Genomic DNA, 21,445 nt, shown 5'->3' with positions numbered 1-21,445 from the left:
TGCAACGCTTCAATACCGCCACCTGGTGGCCGATCGGCGAGTTGCCAAACCGGAAATGCCCGTTTCAGCTCGGTCCGTCCCCTAATTCTGTCCGGCCACTCGTTTATCGTCCCGGGACTCAATCCACACACCGTGGACATGGATCGTTGCCATAACTCAATAAACAACATGATTTGGGCGTATATTAGTATTATACAAACCGGAACTGGATCGCCTTGATCCCCACCACATAACTGGGATCTGTTTGTTCCACTCTGGCAGGAGCACTCATTCAGGGGTACTACGACTATGCTTGCACCTCATGGTACCAAAGCACCTCAAAGGCGCTAAAAACAAAATTACAAACATCTCAAAACAAACTGGTCAGACTACTGCTTGACCTTACTCCTAGAACCCACCTCACCCCTGCCCACTTTGACAACCTAGGATGGCTTAGAGTAGACGACAGAGTACAGCAACTTGCAATGGGCCTGGTCTACAAGATACACTACACGACCAAGGTACCCATGTACATGTCAAAATACTTCCCAAAGGTCAGTGAATACCACGATCACAACACCAGAGGGAGCTCCACAAATCATGTTAAACCCAGATTCGGCTCAAACAAGGGACTAAACACGTTTCGCAATTATGCCACATCAATGTGGAACGCCCTACCCAAAGCTGTAAAGGAATGTGGCACACTACCCACTTTCAAAACCTCTCTCAAGGGACACCTACGGGAGACTGCAATTCAACACTGGCCCCTGTAAATATCCTAACCCAACCCCCTCCAATGTACAGTCATTTACCTAGTATGGTTTTGTCAATAGTTCAATGTACAATTGTGTTTGTTTGTACAGTGTCTCCTCCCCCCCCCCCCTCAATGTACAGTGTTACTTGTTTATACAGTGTGCCCCCCGCCCCCCCCCCCCCCCCCAACCACCTCCAATGTAAATTACCCAGTATGGTTGTCAATATCCCAATGTACCCAACCCCCCCCACCCAACCTCCTCCAATGTACAGTTTCTACGTCAAATGTATATACTCCCTTTTCTTGACTCCTTCTGTATCACAAACAGTACTGTATTTGCAAATCTGGTATGTCATAAATGTATAGATGTAGCAGTACTGACTATCTGTATGTCATGTATGTCATATATGTCTATATGAATTGAAAATGGGGGACCCTGATGGAAACAAGACAAACGTCTTTCTCAGGTCTGCATCCCCTTAACAATTGTATGTATTGAGCCGTACTGTATTGTACCCATTCTGCAATCTGTTAAATAAAGTTTTCATTCATTCATTCATTCAGTTCCATGCACTGCTGTAATCTCCGCTGCTCGGCACGAAAGAAGACCGCTCGCTTGGTCGAAATTTGAAAAGGGGAAAACAATCCCAAACGGTTTAGATTGAAAACGAATAATAACAATAAAAAAGATGCGAGTAACCGTTTGGTAACCTAACCACCCCCCGCACAAATCAGTGCAGGTGGAAGATAATCATATTCTTTATTATTGTGCCATTGTTGCGGGGGGGGGGGTGTTCTTAGGGCCCTTTCTCACTCACGTTTGGGAATCGAATCACTGCTCCCGGGAACGGGGGGGGGAGTGTTCTCACTCACCCCCTTTGGGGTGCGAAACGGCGCTGATTCGTTTTACCCCCCGCTGAACGGGATCAGTTGGATTAGGTGGTCTCGGAATCGCGCCGTGCGGGTGCGGGGGGCGTGACACACACAACGTTGTTACTGTCATGCTTGCTTGAATTTTGGGCAGATAACACCACACAACAACAACTGGAGAATACCCTCAAAACGATATTTATGGGCAATTTGAGAGTTCAGACCTCAACCAAAAACAAGTGGATGAAACATGAAGCCACGTTACAAACGCACAGCACTTCCCTGGCTCGCATTAGGCCTGGCAATTTTTGTTTGCCATGCTATTTTCTTTACATTAGTTTGTTGTTTGAATGCATTTATTTCTATTAGACCAGTGGTGCCCAACCAGTCGGCCGTGGTCGACCAGTAGATCAATGACATGTAATATAATTGCCACGAACGATGGGATAATGTTAGCTGCTGGACAGGCAAAGCTAACTAGCGTTAGCGTTAACGTTAACCCTGCAAAACGCTCAAAAGCGGACTCTACAACAGAGTTCCATTCGTGAGAAAAGAGGCAGAACACACAGTGAATGTATCCGTTTTGTTTATTGCACATTATTTGCTGAAAAGAAAGTGCTACAGGCTATACTAGGCTAAGCTAACTAGCGTTAACAGTTAGCTTAGTGTTAGCCCTGGGAAACGCTCAAAAGCGAACTCTACAACACCATCCATTCGTGATAAAATGGGGTGGGTTATATTGACAAGGCTTGACAACAGAGGTTCAAATATAACTTCATATTTATTGCTTATTTATTCATTTTATATCAGCATCCAATCTCCAGCGCCATGTTAACACTTCCTGTGTTTACATTTTCGAACGTGACATCATCACCTACGGCAAGCGTAAACGCTCAAAAGGCAAACCGTAAACAGAACCCGGAACGAAACAAGACTGCAGTGTGTACGCAAACTAGAGGGGGGAGAGGGGGGGGGGAGTTCGCATCAGATCTCGGAACGGGCCAGAACGGAACGAAATAGAAACGAATAGGGTGAGTGAGAAAGGGCCCTTAGTCCAGGTTCTGTGGCAGAGTAGAGGAGGGGAGAGGCTAGATCTGGGAGAGAGTTCAGCTTCCTGACAGCCAGGTGTATGAAGCTGTCTCTCAGCCTGCTGGTCCTGCAGCTCGGAGGCTCCTCATTCTCCTTCCGGAGGGCAGCAGAGTGAAAAAGCGTTGTGAGGGTGGTCATTATTATACATAGTCTGGGTGGTCAGTGTGTGTGTGAGAGAGAGATAAGACTGGGGGTCCAGACAAGTCTGGGTGGTCATTTTATTTATTATTTATTTATTTTGATAAACACCCATTAGAGACAAAAGGATCTTTTGTATCAATAATCAAATAGGATCGATGCAACGTAAAAAGATCGATTCATATTGCGATACTCTTATTTTGAAAATCCGGCGACGGCGACGTCATATCCGCCCCGCGGCCAGTGTTGTGAAACTCCGTTTAGCTCTGTACAGCAGAGCGAGAGCAGGGCTTCAGTCGTCTATTTTGAGACCCGTTATAAGTCTGTGCAGTCTTTCCCCGCAACGGGTCAAATGCATCTAACATGCTTTGCATCGTCGCCATTCTTTTATGCCCACGTCGCGTGGGCAGACCTAAATTAACGTTACATTAGCTGCTTAAGCTAACTAAGCTAAGAGAGAGAGAAACGGAGAGGAGAGGGGACATTGTGTGTGTATGAAAATACCAGATAAAGTCGGGAGTAATAGTATTATTATATTGATATTATTTACTGAGGATGGACAGATAATGTTGATATTTAAACATGATCATCATGTAATATAAAACAATTGTAGGAACGGTTTTGGAGAGGAAGGGGTTTTAGCTTGCGTGTTGTGAGTTCCAAAACATTTTACTTAAAGTTTAAAGCTCAATATATACAAACGTGGCACTTTACAGTGAACAGGAGGTCTATTTGTATTAAAAACAATTCATTGTTTTTCATTTAAATGTCTGGAAGAGCTAAAAAATAAAAACGTCAATTGATATTTCCGTAGCCTTTTTTTAGTTGATCTAAATGTGACTGATTGTGTTAAATGGGCACATAATATCGTCTCATATCGATCGCAGGCACCTGAATCGTATCGTATCGTGGCAGACTTTGTGATATCGGCAAATATCGTATCGTTGTCCAAAGAATCGATATCGTATCGTGATGAAACTGGTGATTCCCACCCCTAATAGACAGTACTGCTACATCTATACATTTATGACATACCAGATTTGCAAATACAATACTGTTTGTGATACGAAAAGAGTCCAGAAAAGAGAGTATACATTTGACGTAGAAACTGTACATTGGAGGAGGTTGGGTAGGGGGGGGGTGGGGGGGACTGTACATTAGTGTTGTCACAATACTGGAATTTCGACTTCGATACGATACCTTGAAAAGTATCGATACTTCGATACCATTTCGATACCCAAAAAAAAATATATATATATATATATATATATATATATTTTTTTTTTAACAAATTTAGCTTTTGTTGCTGGTTGATTCTCCTCAGCTTCGAGTCTGGTACTATAAGAGAAGATAAATATAACACTTTTAAAACCCTTTGTTTATCTTTAGATCACACATTTAAAAATAACTGTTCATCTCACTTCAATCATTTTTATTGCAAATGCAGAACATGGTATTTTCTCAAGCAGACAGATGTAAACACTGTAATCTGTGTTGCATGTACCTCACAAACTGAACAGTTAGTAACAGTTTTTATTTAAAGATAACGAGAGCAAGAGAGAGAGAGAGAGAGAGAGAGAGGTAGAGAGAGAGAGGTAGCGGTAGATGGAGAGAGAGAGAGAGAGAGAGGTAGCGGTAGATGGAGAGAGACGGAGAGAGAGAGAGAGGCTATGCTCGGAGCATTTTAGTAATGTTACATTTTCAACAAGATTGCTGCTATTTAAACACTTGGTGGAAACGGGGTAACGTTAACCTTATGTCGACTGTAGTATTGTATGACCTCGACATAACGTTTACACGTTAACGTTACTCCGTTTCCATGCAGTATTTATAACGGTGGCCAGCTAAGCTAAGGGAGCTAACTGCTAGCATTAAGCTAACGGAGGAACGACAGCTAAAGTGCACTTTCTTCAACCTCGAACCTAAATTCCTTAGCAACCCATGTTACCAAGTAAACAAATCACGGAACGATAGCCTAGTACTACTAACGTTAGCTCCCAGAACGATAGCCAGTTAGCCCGCACCAGCCTAGTACTACTAACATTAGCTCCCAGAACGATAGCCAGTTAGCCCGCACCAGCCTAGTACTACTAACGTTAGCTGCCAGAACGATAGCCAGTTAGCCCGCACCAGCCTAGTACTACTAACGTTAGCTCCCAGAACGATAGCCACGACAGCTAACGTTAGCTAATAATAGCGTTGTTTACTAACTGAAGACAGGGCTGCGCTGCCCGGCTGTGAGAGGGAGGAGGCTGCAGCAGCTTGTGTCTGTTGCTCTGAGCGAGGAGGAGGAGGAGGCGGAAGGGCGCTCTGGCAGCGCGTCTGTCTGTCAACAACTTGCGGGAGCAAGCCAGCTGGTACCGATACTGCAGAAAGTATCGGTACTTCGGGAAATGAGTATCGAAGCCGTTTTAAATATTCAGTATCGATATGTATCGATACTTCGATATTTTTGACAACACTACTGTACATTGGAGGTGGGTGGGTGGGTGGGGGGGGGAGGTTGGGTAGGAGGGGTGGGGACACTGTACAACTCTACAAGCAAAACTGTACATTGGAATATTGACAAGACCATACTTGGTAATTTACTGTACATTTGAGTAGGGATGGGAATCGAAAACCGGTTCCCGGTTCCTAATTGGCCGATGCCTGGAACCGTGTGGCTCCTGTGACTTTCGATTCCCTTATCGCTGCCTACAGTTGCGCAATAACGTTACATTAGCATGTAGCCATGGCAGACTCTATTTAATTCCTTAAGGGCTCGAAATTGCCTGGGTTTTGGTAATATGCTCCCGAAATGCTCCCGCTGTTTGGCTACTTCTATGTGCAGTGAAAACTACTTGAATGCTTTAGAACATAGTCATTGATTTAGTTTAGGGTGAGCTAAAATTAGCCGCGGAGCTATCGCTAGCTAACGTGAGCTAACGCTATTTAATCAAGCTCACAAAGAGAGATAAACAGCTGACAGCGGATAGTACAGGTACAAATACAATAAAACAGCGGGTGGGGACTGTTGTGTAAACCTTGTACTCTTTAGTTCACATATAATAAGAGCCGGATTGTTTGTTTACTAAGTCTCTACTAGTCTACTCTGAGTCCGTCAGACAGGAAGTACCATGGTGCAACATACAAATGTGTCCGTGTAGCAACACAAGCCAATACTTTAAAGGACAGGGGCCCGGGGAGGGAGCTCTCTCTTAGAGCCATATGAAATCCGTTTTATTATTTTCCAAATTCCATTTAATTTTTTCCCAAATTCCGTTTTTTCCGTTTTAATATTTCAGAATTCTGTATTTTGCTTTTTATGCTCATTTTACCATCAGAAATAGTGTCTAATAAGTGGGAATGAATAAATGTCTACAATTGAATATGATATAACAGTCCATTTAATGTTTTTAAGTGCTGCAACTCAGAAATACAGTTACATTTTACACAATACTTTTCAAATAATATTGTGACAAAATAAAAATACACATTTCAAGTGTAAACAATAGATACAGCTAGCTACTACTGACATTATCACAATGTCAGTAGCCTAGCTATATCTATTTTATTGTGATGAAATATAGTAATGTACAGTTTCTACGCCTAATGTATATACTCTTTTCTTTCTGGACTCTTTTTGTATCACAAACAGTACTGTAATTGCAAATCTGGTATGTCATAAATGTATAGATGTAGCAGTACTGTCTATCTGTATGTCATGTATGTCATATATGTTACGATGAATTGAAAATGGGGGACCCTGATGTAAACAAGACGAAAGTCTTTCTCTGGTCTGCATCCCCTTAACAAATGTGTGTATTGAGCTGTACTGTACTGTACCCATTCTGCAATCTGTTAATAAAGTTTTCATTCATTCATTCATTCATTCAATGCATAATTTAGGCACCTTTAGTTTAGTTTATTTCGTTTATAAAGGACAGTGTATAATGACAATCGTTTGCATTAAACAAATGGATTGCACCAGATTTAGCAAGAAGCTATCATTTCCATCTATAGTCCTATGTACTGTAAAACGTTTCATAGCTATTTAAGTTTATTTCGATTATAAAGGGCAGTGTATAATGACTCGTTTGCATTAAACAAATGGATGGGTGCACTAGATTTAGCAAGAAGCGATCATGTCCTAACGTTATAGCTATTTAATCACAATAGTGTCGCAAGTGTTTTTGCGGGTCCAGTCCACGGAACGTTGACAGAATTAGCAAAACACCTTATCGCCGGAGGCATAAAAGTCATTAGGATACTGCTCTGCTCTGAATTGAGGGCTTATTGGGGAATTTATTCGCTTCTTGACGATGTAAACACCGAAGCAGCGAGACGCTTGGGAGACTGCCTGTGTTGTGTGTAACCCGCTCTAGCGTCCGCCTCCCCGGTCGCGTGTGCACCAAGCGTTCCACCCAAAAACGGAATTTCAGTCCAGATTAGGCCAAATTCTGCAATATTCCACGTTTTGCAGTTGATTCCATTTTTATTGGTCAATTCCGCGATTCCGTCCGCGATTCCGTGAACGCGGATTTCATATGGCTCTACTCTCTCTCTCTCTGTCTGTGTGTGTGTGTGTGTGTGTGTGTGAGAGAGAGACAGAAGTCAGAGGAATAACAACCTGTTATTCAATAGATTAAATTCGTTTAAGAATAAAAAAATAAATACATTTTAAGAGAATCTCAAATACATTATTTTATTTAAGTGTAGGCTATAGTTAATGTTTTATTTTTTACAGTTTTTGTATTTTTCTGACATGGGGGCTCAACAATAAATGACAATCAGAAATGTCAAGTTGCATGTTGTTATTCTAACCAGCTTAGACCCCGACGCTCTGCATCTTCTGGCCGCCTCAGACCTACTCCTATCCGAGCTCCGGGAGGGTCATCAAAGAGAAGTCGCCTATTCTCAGTCCTTGCCCCACAATGGTGGAATGAACTACCCACCCCAGTTAGGACAGCCGAATCACGTCCAATCTTTCGCCGTCGACTAAAGACGCACTTCTTCAACCATTATCTGAATAAAAAAAAATATATCTAACCCTAACTAACCGTACTGTCATGCACTTGTCCTAATAAACTAACCTACACTGTAGCACTCAACACTTTGATGAACATTGTTGCTCAGCTGATAGAGTTGTGCCCTTCCTGATGGCTTGTCGTACAGAACTTGTAAGTCGCTTTGGATAAAAGCGTCAGCTAAATGACTAAATGTAGTTCTGTTGCATTTCCAATTTATTTATTTAAATTATAAAGTGATCAGGTATCGATAAGGGAATCGATAAAGAATCGAATCGATAAGCAGAATCGATAATGGAATCGTATCGATAAAATCCTATCAATTCCCATCCCTAAATTTGAGGGGGTTGTGTTAGGACATTTTCAGGGGCCAGTTTCGAATTGCAGTCTCCTGTAGGTGTTTTTTGAGAGTTTTTGAAAGTGGGTAGTGATTCACATTCCTTTACAGCTTTGGGTAGGGCATTCCACATTGATGTGGCATAATTTGCGAAACGTGTTTAGTCCCTTGTTTGAGCCGAATCTGGGTTTAACATGATTTGTGGAGCTCCCTCTGGTGTTGTGATCGTGGTATTCACTGACCTTTGGGAAGTATTTTGACATGTACATGGGTACCTTGGTCGTGTAGTGTATCTTGTAGACCAGGCCCATTGCAAGTTGCTGTACTCTGTCGTCTACTCTAAGCCATCCTAGGTTGTCAAAGTGGGCAGGGGTGAGGTGGGTTCTGGGGGTAAGGTCAAGCAGTAGTCTGACCAGTTTGTTTTGAGATGTTTGTAATTTTGTTTTTAGCGCCTTTGAGGTAGGGCTGCTGGGCGATATGGCCTAAATATGATATCACGATATTTTCTGACCTTTCGGCGATACACGATACACTATACACATCACAATGTTTTCTTTTTTTCCCCAAACAATTCATTATGAGGCTTACCAAGACAGTATTTGAGTTTGCAAGCTAACATTAAAGACAAAATAAAATACCCATGCATTTAGCATTTTTATATTATATATTAGATTTAGATTATTGGATTATTAAATTATATATTGCATATATTTAGCAATGAGATATTATATGATTTAGATATGAAATATGATTAATTGAAAATGGGGGACCCTGATGTAAACAAGACGAAAGTCTTTCTCTGGTCTGCATCCCCTTAACAATTGTATGTATTGAGCTGTACTGTACCCATTCTGCAATATGTTAATAAAGTTTTAAATCAATCAATCAATCAATAAATAGCATTTTTATGAAACTACTGTATATTTGTATGTCTCTAAATGTTTTGATGAATTGAAAATGGAGGACCCTTATGTAAAAAAGCCGAAAGTCTTTTTCTAGTCTTCATCCTCCAGTCCACTGTTGTTGTATTGAGCTGTACTGTATTGTACCCATTCTGCAATCGTTAATAACGTTTTCATTCATTCAATCATTCAGCCTGCAACAGAATAATTTTGATTGACAGTCGAGTCTGCCAATTACGTCACACTGTTTGCACCCGCCCTGCTGTTCTTAGCACCAATCGGCAAGCGCTATGCGTTTTTTACTTCCGCTTTTGTCCGCATTGATTTTGACGAGAGCTCAGCTCAACGACAACAACAGCTCCCCGCGGCCGACGAGTGATTACCAGCGCACCGCAGCATGACTAAACGAGCCATAATAATTTTATTGCAACGAATGTTATAATAAAAGCCTTTCCATACATCTGTCTGATTGAAAACTTTATTAACAGACCGCAGAATGGGCACAACTGAGTCAGCACGGGCTGAGATATGAACAGTAATGTTTGCTATCTATGTCGTCATCGGACGTTGCTATGTTTGGGTAAATGCGCTGATGTTATTGAATGTGTAACTATATAACGTTAATGCCACAAAACGAATGCCTTTGTTAATAATAAGTAGTAACTTTGATGCAGTAGTGTGTGTGTGTGGGGGCGGCGTTGTTCAAAAGTTTGAACGGGTGTGGACCAGATTGACGCGACACAATCCTCTTGGGCAAAACATCACGATATCCACGATACGTTAAAAAAGTGTATCGTTAATTAACTGTACCCGATATTTATATAATATCGTCATATCGCCCAGCCCTACTTTGAGGTGCTTTGGTACCATGAGGTGCAAGCATAGTCGTAGTACTGTACCCTTGAATGAGTGCTCCTGCCAGAGTCTTCAGGGTATTCTTGTTTACCAGAGAGGAGATCCGGTACAAGAATCGAGTTCGTTGGTTGACTTTTTTTATTACATTGGATGCCATTTTGTCACAGGAAAGATTTGCCTCTAGGATGGAACCCAGGTAGGTAATATCTTCTTTCCTTGTGACAATATTGTCACCCACTGTAACTGAGAAGCCGTCGGTCTTGCTGAGTTTGTTATTTGAACCGAAGAGAATGGACTCTGTTTTGCCCATGTGTAATGAATGATAGTTTGTTATCAGCGAGCCATATGCAGATTTTGCCTAGTTCTGAGCTGAGGGTTTTTTCAACCTGTAACTTGTTCTTGTCAGAGACAAGCAGGGCTGAGTCGTCCGCAAACAGGAACAAGTTGCAGTCACAAGCTGACGACATGTCATTTGCATAAATTAGGAACAGTAGCGGACCTAGTATGCTTCCTTGTGGAACACCACAGCTCACTGGCTGGTTGGTGTTTGTGACTTTGACAGCTGGGTTGGTTTAGCTGAGAGCCAAAAGGCCAGCCGGGCTAACCTAGCTAACATAGTTAGCAGCAGTATAGTCACTGATGGTCTCTCAGGCAACAAGCCTTGTGTTTAACGTTACTCGGCCAACGGAACCAACAAACAAGCCTTTGTTCCTCCGCTCACGGTGCTAGTTGTAGAGCCATATGAAATCCGTTTTATTTTTTTCCAAATTCCATTTTATTTTTTTCCAAATTCCATTTTTTTCGTTTTAATATTTCAGAATTCTGTATTTTGCTTTGTACGCTCATTTTACCATCAGAAATAGTGTCTAATAAGTGGGAATTAATAAATGTCCACAATTTAATAAGATATAACAGTCCATTTAATAGGGCTGTCTTAAATACTTCGAAGCTTCGCATGGGATTCGAATATGAAAATAAAATTTTATTATTAGAAAATATAAAAATATAAATTATATATATATATTTTTTTGCAAAATCAACTCTGCCTCTCTTTGTTAATTACAACAAGCAATGCTGTTTGTTATTTAAGATGAGGTTGGACTCGGCACTGACAGATTTGTGTTCATTGTGCTGCTTTTATAAAGCCTCAAATGACGGCTTACAATATTTCATGAAAGCAAAGTGTTTTGTTTGTCTTAAGATTTAAAAAGGTTTAAACTTTACAGCACTGACAAAGTTGAACAAAGTGCTGTACAAGTCCCACAACATTATTATTATTTTTATTTATTTATTTTTATTTTTTTAATTTACAGTTGATTCCATTTTTATTGCTCAATTCCGCGATTCCGTCCACGATTCCGTGATCGCGGATTTCATATGGCTCTACTAGTTGTAGTGTAACGTTAGCCAACATGGCTCCCAGCGAACCTAACGTCTGTTTCTGACGGTCGCCGTCGGTTGTGTGATAGTAAAGGGTTAACCTTCTGTCGTGTGGCAGTGAAAGGGTTAACATTCTGCCGTGTGGCAGTGAAAGGGTTAACCGGCTGTCGTGTGGCAGTGCAAGGGTTAACCGGCTGTCGTGTGGCAGTGAAAGGGTTAACCTGTGTTGGCATGCTCTTACCACGGTAAGTCAACTAACTAACGGCACCATTTGCGAAACGAATAATCCAAACGACGTGTATTTTATTGAACCGTTTATTTGACCAGGTTTAGTCACACCGATATTAAAAGTTATGTTCCCAGAGAGACCTGGCCAAGAATGGCAGCAGTTAAGCCTACTTGACAGATGCAACATAAAACTCACACCAAGACCACCACCGCCCAGCTAAAAGTAGTACAAGAAGGTTCAGGGTGGAAATGCTATCATATCATCAATTAAAACATTTACAATGATCAATACTCTTTACAGTGGCTTCACACTCTTTTAGCTTTAGGAATGGTCATAAGCATCGCATTTAGGCATGCATCGCAAAGTAGAGACAGGAGGTGCTCGAATTAAATGCAAAGTCAGAATGAGATACAAAGGCCCACAAACAAAGCGAGACTGGCCTGTCTTATCCTCATGGGATGTGGCCTAATGCAGAAGTGGATATGAATGTTATAGCTCTTGTTGTAGCTAGTAGCTTGTTATGAGTATGAAAGTATGTGCTTTGACTAATTGCGTTTCTCTCCCCATTTGGCAGTGACACGTCTGGAGATCCAACACGGATCCTCATGATACACCAGCAGTAACAGTCCTTACAGTAAGTATCTTAAGGTTCAAGTTGTTTTATTTGTCACATTATACGGTACATGTACATTACAGTGAAATGCTTGGTTCTGTATGAGGCCCCTGACATTGTGCTTCATACAGTAAAAAGAATAAAGACCAAACACTACAAAATATACAATATACAAAACTAAAGTACAAAATGCAACAAATGCAAATATGAGGTAGAGAAGTAGTGCAAATCCTTAAGTAATAAATAGATAAAATATGGTGTAGTGTTAGAAAGTGTTTAAAATGTTTAAAGTATCCCTGGCCTTATTTGATTTGATTGAAGTTTATTTCAAATATGCAACAACATCAAGTACAGATTAGGGCTGAACGATTAATCGATTTGAAATCGAAATCGCGATTTGAAATGATGCAATTAGCAAATCGCAAAAAAAATTATGCTAGCTTTTATTTAATTTTTTTAACCAGGAAGTCCCATTGAGATACAAGATCTCTCCTTTGCAAGTTGTTATTGTTGTAGGAACGGTTTGGGAGACGAAGGTAAGGGGTTTTAGATTGTGTGTTGTGAAGTTTAGACTTCAGAGAGGGAAAGTAAAGTACAGAAAAAAAGGTACCGTTGGGTACCAGTATCGATTCTCAGATAAAAATAAACATTTTCAGTAGGGATGCACGATAATTATCGGGCCGATATCAGCAATTATGACGTCATCCTGATAAACCCGATAACGTTATTAATAGCTCCGATAATATAATATATTTTTTGGTAAAGAAAAATGCGGTGTGGGTGAATTGGAATGAAGTGCGTTTGTTTTGACTGTAGGCTCCTCCCGTTTTGTCAGTACTGTGGTACGACCGATAGCGTGTGGTTTAGGAACAGGGCGTTTTACACAAATCCAGCGCTCCCTTTCTTGGCTGTGACGTAGCCACGCACGTTTCTGGAAGCAGCGCGGACGTTAACAACAAAGATGGCTGCGTCGGTACTCGGAATTTCAGAGGAAAAAGTTCGCTTGCTATTTGTAATAAATGCAATGCAGAAGTTCCACAAGGAGGGAAAAGGGCAACAACTTGTAATACATCCAGCCTGACGGGTCATCTGCGGCATCACCACCGCTACGATGGTGTGTTATTGTGTTAACTTAGAAGCCTATGACGACGCGAGGAGCTAAGCAAAGCTAGCCCCTTTCATGGCTGGGATGCAACCCTTGGTTGAATACGCAGTCACTTATTGCTCCGTAGTAGCCAGGTTAATTTGCACCACCAAGGACTGCTTAAAAGCTAGCGGCTTGAGCCCTTGGGTCATTTCTGTCAAACTTCTTTAATGTAGCAAACGACTCGTCAATAGGTACAAGCGTGCTCGCGCCGTCGTCGTGGGCTTTTAACACCGTGGCGGTGGTGATGTTGCAGGTGACTTGTTGTTGTGGTGGTGATGTGAGGTGGTGATGTGTCCACTCAAAGCCTTTTTTTCAAGGCTCCGAAGAAGAACAAAACACTGGTTCCTGACAGGCAGCGAGCGAGCGAGCAAGCGAACTGGAGACGAAATCGCGCGCGACACTGTCCTGATATGAGGCGGCGCGTGTCCGAGTGTGTCTGTGTGTGTGTTAACGGGGGCAAAGCAGCCTGCAATTCTTGACCAATCGAAAGTGTTTAGGGGCGGGACTCTGCCAAGTAATCGCTCAACTAGAGACACAGCGAGCGAATATTTGAGGGGGGAACGACATCGCCGCTCAGTTCGCTGTCGCTCGCGGTAGGTCAGGATAGTCTGATTGAAACGAATACATTTTAATCATTTTCGCAATCACGCTCGCTCGCGTCGCTCCCTGTCAGGAAGGGGTGAAAAGCTTCGAGCGTCTTAGGTTGGATGTATTATAAGTTGTTGACGGATTGTGAATTTTCATTTGGAAAAATAAATATGGTCACTTTATCAGTCAAAACTGTTGTCTTGGCTTTTGTTTCTGTTGTCTGGTTAGGTCACATTTAAGTTGGTGTTAAGTTATTGTCCTGGGAAGTCTTTTTATGTATTATTATTGTATTGTGATATGTTTGGTTTCATGTTGAAGAAAAAAAAATTTGATCTAAAAAAAAAATATATACATTAAAAAAAAATTATAATACAATAAATATTGGTTATCGGTTATCGGCTTGAGGAGCATAAAGTTATCGGTGTCAAAAAAGCAATATCGTGCATCCCTAATTTTCAGGCTCGGTGTCCCGAACAGACCAACCGCGTAGGCCAGATGCAAGCCGCATTTTACAATAAACCTCTGTGGGGCTGCTTAAAAAAAATATATATATTATAATTGCACATTTTATCGCAATCGCAATATCTGTCAGAAAAATCGCAATTAGATTATTTCCCAAAATCGTGCAGCCCTATATTGGACATTAATTATATCAAGCGAAGAACTGAGAAACATTATCGTGGGGTTCAACGTTGCGTGATCGCTGAAACCAATGACAATCTCCGCCTTCCAACGAAGCGATAAACAAATCCCAATAGTATGCAACTGCAGAGCCAGCGGCGCTATCAGGTCCGGTCTGGGGACCGCTCAGCAGCGCCACCCACCCAATGGCTGAATTGGAGTATTGCACTGTGCGGGCACAACTGTGAGCTTTGCGGCTCTGCAGTTGCATGCTTCTCGCTAATCCACCATCAAGCTCCCGCCATTCTCATCAGCAAACCACAGGTCGCGAGGGAATTATTTTCACAGGACATTATGACCGGAGAGATTTAAATATGTCAGACTTCAACAGATTTCCCCGGTAAAAAAACTGTAATTACCGGACAACGGAAACCCTGGAACATAGGCCTCTTTACTTACTTAAAAAAGGAAACGTCAAGAAATATGTTTATGGTATTCCATCATGCCATGTGTGTTTTTTATATATTTTATAATGCTTATGATTATTGCTGAAGTCTGAGTCATACAATACCCACTGGCTTTCATAACCTAACAGACTAACTTGACTAAAAAGTTTATGAGTTTTAAGAGTTTAAGAGACAGCACTCACTGTATCTCTCTCAAACAAAGCTCCATGTTCTCCAGTAATATCTCCATAATCTGAGTTTGCAATGCATGTGTCGTGTCAGGTACAACAGAACAATTTTGATTGACAGTCGATTCTGCCAATTACGTCACACCGCTTGCACCCGCCTCCTGCTGTTCTTACCACTAGGGATGTCCCGATCGCCTTTTTTTGCTTCCGATCCCGATCATGTGATTTTAAATATCTATCGATCCGATCGTTTCCGATCCGATCTTTCACATTAGTAATCAATTTGGACGCATTTGTCAGAAACTGGCAGAGCGAGACAAGCCCATCTGTTGCCTATAGTCCGGGGCGCGAGCGCGGAGGCGTTTGTTATTACATTCACCCTGAGAAATGTGCTTCTGCTTCATATGAGAAATATTAAAAGTTTCAATATATGTTTGCACATTAGTATACATTCAGTGTTTGACTTACGTAATGGTCCATTCTGGTCTGAAACGCCGACGATAATCCTCAGTCACGTTATCCTCCAGGTGAAAAGTTAGTCTGAAAACTTCGCCTCCAGCCTGTCCTCCTTGCAAACATTGCAACTGGCTTGACTTTCTATTTTAAAATGCTTAGTTCCAAACCTCTGACATTAAGTCTAGCTGCTCAAGTCAGTGGATATTAACCGTGTTTCGGGAGCGACGTGTTGTACTGTTGTTGACAGCGTGTAGCGTGTAGCCGGTCTAAATTAAAGGTAATGTGTTTGTTGCAACGGTGTAAATTAAAGGGGAATGTGTTTGTTGTGGACAATTATTCTGCTCTGTGTGACAATAAATACATTAATGATGATATGTAATTTAAAACCAAAACTAAGGCCTCCGTATGAGTTTAAGACGTGGACATGGTCATGTTTGTTGAATAAAATTTGTCTTTTTTTGACTGCCGATTTTTATTATTATTTTTTCCCGATCCCCGATCCTCTGAAAAGCACGTGATCGACGCCGATCACGTGATCGGATCGGGACATCCCTACTTACCACCAATCAAGTTTCAAGTTTCAAGTTTCTTTAATAGTTGTCATACAGAAGTACAGAATACTTTCATACAAAATGCTTCTTACTGTTACGCTCCAGAGACTGTGCTAGACAATATAGTATCAAATAACATAGTATAGCATGTAATTTAGAAGTAGAAAATGAGGTCACAGTGTTCAGTATAGACATATGTACAATGTTCGATGCAGAATAGACGTAACTGAGTTACCATATAATATACAATACTATGCAGTGTACTAATGTACAGTACTATATAGTGCAAGCAGAAATGGGATGAGGTACAATTTAGGTACAATTTACAGTAAGGCCTAACAAAAATAATAGTTGGTTTCAGGTTGCCGACCGACCCTGCCGATTTAGGTGCGACCCAATATATTTTATGAGTTTTTAAAAAAAATTAAAAAAAAAAAACAGATTTTTTTTTTTTTTTTTTTTTTTTAATGAATAAAGTTTCATAGAAATCTTAGTCAAACATTTAGTATTATGGATATTAAACATGCTGGCAGAGTACATGCATCCATGTTGTTGTGAACATTTTAATTAAATAAAGAAATTCCCTATCCATAGTCGCCGTGGGAAAGAATAAAATAAAAAAATTAAATAAAATAAATTCCCTACCTACCCATGGCCAAACTGACAACCAACCTGAAACCAACTATTAATTTTGTTAGGCCTAAGGTGTACGAGTTGTAGTGTAATCCTTCATCAATAAATATAAAGTGTGGGGAGTGGGTGCTACAGTGTGTTTGTTTAAAGTGGGTGTGTGCTATAAAGTGTGTGGAGTGGGTGCTACAGTGTGTTTGTTTAAAGTGAGTGTGTGCGTGTGGATGTGTGTGCTATGTGCGTTTGATGGTTGTTGTTGTGTAGTGTTCATTGTTCGTTTAGCAGCCTGATGGCCTGGGGATAGAAGCTTCTTCTGAGTCTTTCTGTGCTCGCCTTGAGACTCCGGTATCGACAAGCGCTTATTCGTTTTTTTACTTCCGGGAAGTCCGCCATTGATCTGCACGAGAGAACCACAACAAATTTACCGTAGCTAATAATGTTAGCTCCCCGCGGCCCACGAGTAGGCTACCAGCGCTCCACAGGAGTACTAAACGAGGCATAATGATTTTACTGCAACAAATGTTATAATAAAATGTTGGAGCCAAAATGCCCTTCTGTTTATTTAGTTTTATTTCAACTCACGGTGCAGAGGTGTGGCATTATTAGTCACCATGGCAACCACCACAGGGGGTGGTTACCCATATATACTGATCAGAGGGTGATGAGCCCCAGGTGCGCAAGTGGAATAGCCATACAGTTTTTGACCGTGTCTTGTCGTGTTCGAGATGTGCCGTATAGGTCGGCGGTCAGTGTTATTAGTAAAAAGAGTTTTTGTATATATATTTTGGTTGATAAGTCAATAAAAGGATTGGCATATCCAAAATGATAAGAGCTCTCTGGACATTGAATTCTTTAAGCACGCGTCTAACTCAAGCCAGTCCACTTGCCCCTCGCAGTAGGCTTATGTAAAGGAGTCTACATTAGTCAAAAACTAAGGCTCTTCATTTGAAATGGACAATTGCCTTTGTTACTTATTGGAAGAAGAGGATAATCGCGCTCGGCGCTCAAGATTCATTCAAACAGCTGATCAGCGAGACAGCGCGCTCTGCGCTCAAGATTCAACAGCTGAGCAGCGGGACGTGTGATCAGCTGTTTTGGTTCACCGTTTCGCTTGGAATTGCGCGGAACGTGGACAATCTGGACCAAGCTGCCCAGCACCAGCACCGTCGGGGAGCGGACGGACCGGGAGGAGCAGCCCACCACCGTCAAGGAGCGGACGGCATCACCTGCCCCAGCACCATTTGGGCGAGGGAACGGACCAGGGAGCTGTCCACGGTACCACCGTCAAGGAGCGGACGGCATCACCTGCCCCAGCAGGAGCTGTCCTGCGCGCAAGCAGTTTATTGAATAGCGCTCGGACAAAGAGCGCTGTTTGATGTTGAATAGCGCTCGGACAAGGAGCGCTGTTTGAAGACTTTTCGAAGTTCAAAGAATAAAGTCAAACGGCCCCGACAGCGCTGCGCAACGAACAGGTATGTAGCGCGCTACCGGTATATCTTATATGGCCATATAAAAAACAAATGTGTGCACACACAGGGTCAATTGAGAAAAATATAAAAAGGGAAAATTCCAATGCATTGGTGGTATATGGTTGTGCAACCCGTTCGTGTGTGTGTCTGTCAAGGTTTGGTTAGAACGTCATGTGATGATTAACTGTGGGTTTTGTTTATTGTGATTTAACCAAAGGTACCGTTTCATATTGAATCTGTTGGTCTTATATTGCTGAAATGAATTCTGATAAAGGTGTTCAGAATCCAACAGAGACCAGCGTTATGGTTGAACAGCCCGCCACGGCTGAAACTCATTGTAAAGAACCTTCATTGGTTGAAAAGTCACAGCCCACACCCACAGTGGCTAAAACACAGTCCGAGGTGGACACAGGTCAAATCACACACAATGTTGATACCGATCAGCAGGTCACAAAACGCAAGAGTAAATTAACACCAAAAGCCCTATCGGATCAAATTGACACATTACATAAATTACATAAATCTAAATTTAACAAGGCTTCTAACTTGCAAAAAACGATTTTGGGGTTAATGCAAAGTGGATGCAAACAGGAGGTGCAATGCGCATTTATGCAATATCTCCACATATGCAAGGAAGCAGAAGCAAACCAGGAGGCTCTGTTGCCAATAGTACCTCCTGAGGAAAGGGGAAAACATGACATTTGGTTCAAAGCCAAAATGATCAATGTCAATGACTTTATTGATCACATGAATGCATGGACAAAAATGACCAAACCTGTGGAAAGTGTTATTGAGGATGAGGAGGACGTGCAAAATCTAATTAATCCAAATGACAGCATTTCTAATGTGGGAAGTAAAAAATCTGCTCACAAAGGTCACACAAGGTCTGGTACCAGCAAGTCCAGCAGGTCCAGCAGATCTTCTACCTCAGCAGCTCGCTTACAGGCCGAGGCAGATAGAGCTTCACTTGTGATTCACGCTGCAGCGTTAAAGGATAAACACGCTCTGGAGGAGCAGGAACAAATGCTAAAAAAGGATAAACACGCTCTGGAAGAGCAGGAACAGATCCTGAAACACGCTCAGGAAGCCAAGGAACAGATCCTGAAAAAGGATAAACACGCTCTGGAAGAGCAGGAACAGATCCTGAAAAAGAAAAAGGAAACGATGGAGCTTGATGCACAATTGGCAGCTACCAACGCAAGAATAGCAGTATTACAATCCCCCAGTCACCAAGCTCTTTCACTCACACAGTCCGATGGAATGGACTCCTACTACAGGAAAGGAACAAGGTTAAAGGAACCCTCAGTCACTCTCAATCCTCGGGCAAAAGAATATACATCACTACCACAGCAACCATCTATGCAACCACCAGAACTGCAGCAACCATCTGCACAGCAATCATATGTGCAACAACCATCACTATGGAAACCACAAGCTATGCAACAGCAACAAGCACCCATTCAACAACCACCACCCTGGCAAATACCACAAGTTATACAACGGCATGCAAATTTCTCGATTCTGATTGGCTGAAACAGTCATTTTACACGTCTTTATTGGCAACAATCCACGCTGCTGGCCCAGGACCCGCCCACAACCGACCCACATCACATCACTCCGCCGGATCACAAGAAGGTGGCCAATAATATTTACAAATGGATATGTTAATGGCGACTAAACGACTAAATATGAAGCGATTCTGTCAAGGGGAATGTGTTAGCCCTTTAAACAATGTTGGATGATGTAATTGATGGGTCTTGAGGCAATCTAGAACAAAAGAAAAATCGCGGTTTGATTGATAGATTAATTGATTGATTTAAATTTCTACTTCCTTCTTGCTACTGACTGCAGCGTTCTCTCTCACTGTCCGACGCTGGCGTACCCACAAACACACACACACACATACACACACACACACACACACACACACACACACACTGTGACACACACACACACACACACACACGCACACACACACACACTCCTGTCTGCAACAGCGGGGGAGTCAGACTGAGAGAGAAGCAGCGCTGTTTTAAGTGAGCATGGTCTATTGAATTGATTGATTGGTTGATTGCTAATTTTATTACTGTACCCCTGGTTTCCAACTGGTTAAGTTTAGGCTAAAAGAAATAAATAAAAAAATAGGGCGAAGAAAACGTTTTTTTCCTATGCATTCCCTTAACAATTGTGTGTATTGAGCCGTACTGTATTGTACCCATTCTGCATCTGGTAATAAAATTTTCAATCAATCATTCCAATAATACACAGTTGGATGTGTTAGTTGGTTGGATGCACTTCAAGCTGCTTCCACATGAGGCAACTTCTCTCAATCATTCCAATAATACACAGTTGGATGTGTTAGTTTGGTTGGATGCACTTCAAGCTGCTTCCACATGGAGTTGTGGGAACTACTTTTTCTGGCGGATGGTTTTTTCAATAAATCTTCGATTAATGTGTGTTTATTGTATAGAAATAAGGTTGGATGAATCTGGCAGTTGTATAAAAGCTTTACACCACGTGCAGTCGTGATTTGTGACCAATAAACCATGCCTAGGGGGGTCTAACGACCCTCGGCTGCGCCTCGGGCCTAACAACCACCCCTAGGCATGGTTTATTGGTCACAAACCACTCCTGCGTGTGATGTAATGCTTAACTATGCAACAGCAACAAGCACCCATTCAACAACCACCACCCTGGCAAATACCACAAGCTATGCAACAGCAACAAGCACTCATTCAACAACCACCACCATGGCAAATGCAACAACCTATGCACTTGATGCAGCCAACACCCATTCAACAGCCCCCATTTAGGCAAAGACAACAATCTATGTTGTTACAGCCAACTCCCATTCAAACACAACCGCCATCTTTACAAAGACAACATGTGTCTTGGGATGGAGCACAGGACAATACAATCCACATGGAAGCTCCTGTGCAGCTAACGACCCCAACTGTAATTTCACCCCAAAGCAATGAAACCTCAGTTGTATGTAACCTATTAAAAAGGCAAAATGAGATAACAGCAATGCTAGTGGAGCAGCAAACCACTCACTTACTGCCACCAAGAGAGATTCCATATTTTGATGGGGATCCTCTGCAGTACAGAACCTTTGTCAGAGCCTTTGTTCATTGTGTGGAGAAGAACACGAGAAACAGAGGTGATTGTTTGTACTTCTTGGAGAAGTACACCAGGGG

This window comes from Notolepis coatsorum (genome assembly GCF_963971535.1).
Source record: "Notolepis coatsorum genome assembly, chromosome: 13".
Classification (NCBI taxonomy): domain Eukaryota; kingdom Metazoa; phylum Chordata; class Actinopteri; order Aulopiformes; family Paralepididae; genus Notolepis; species Notolepis coatsorum.
Note: the sequence above shows the minus strand (reverse complement) of the source record.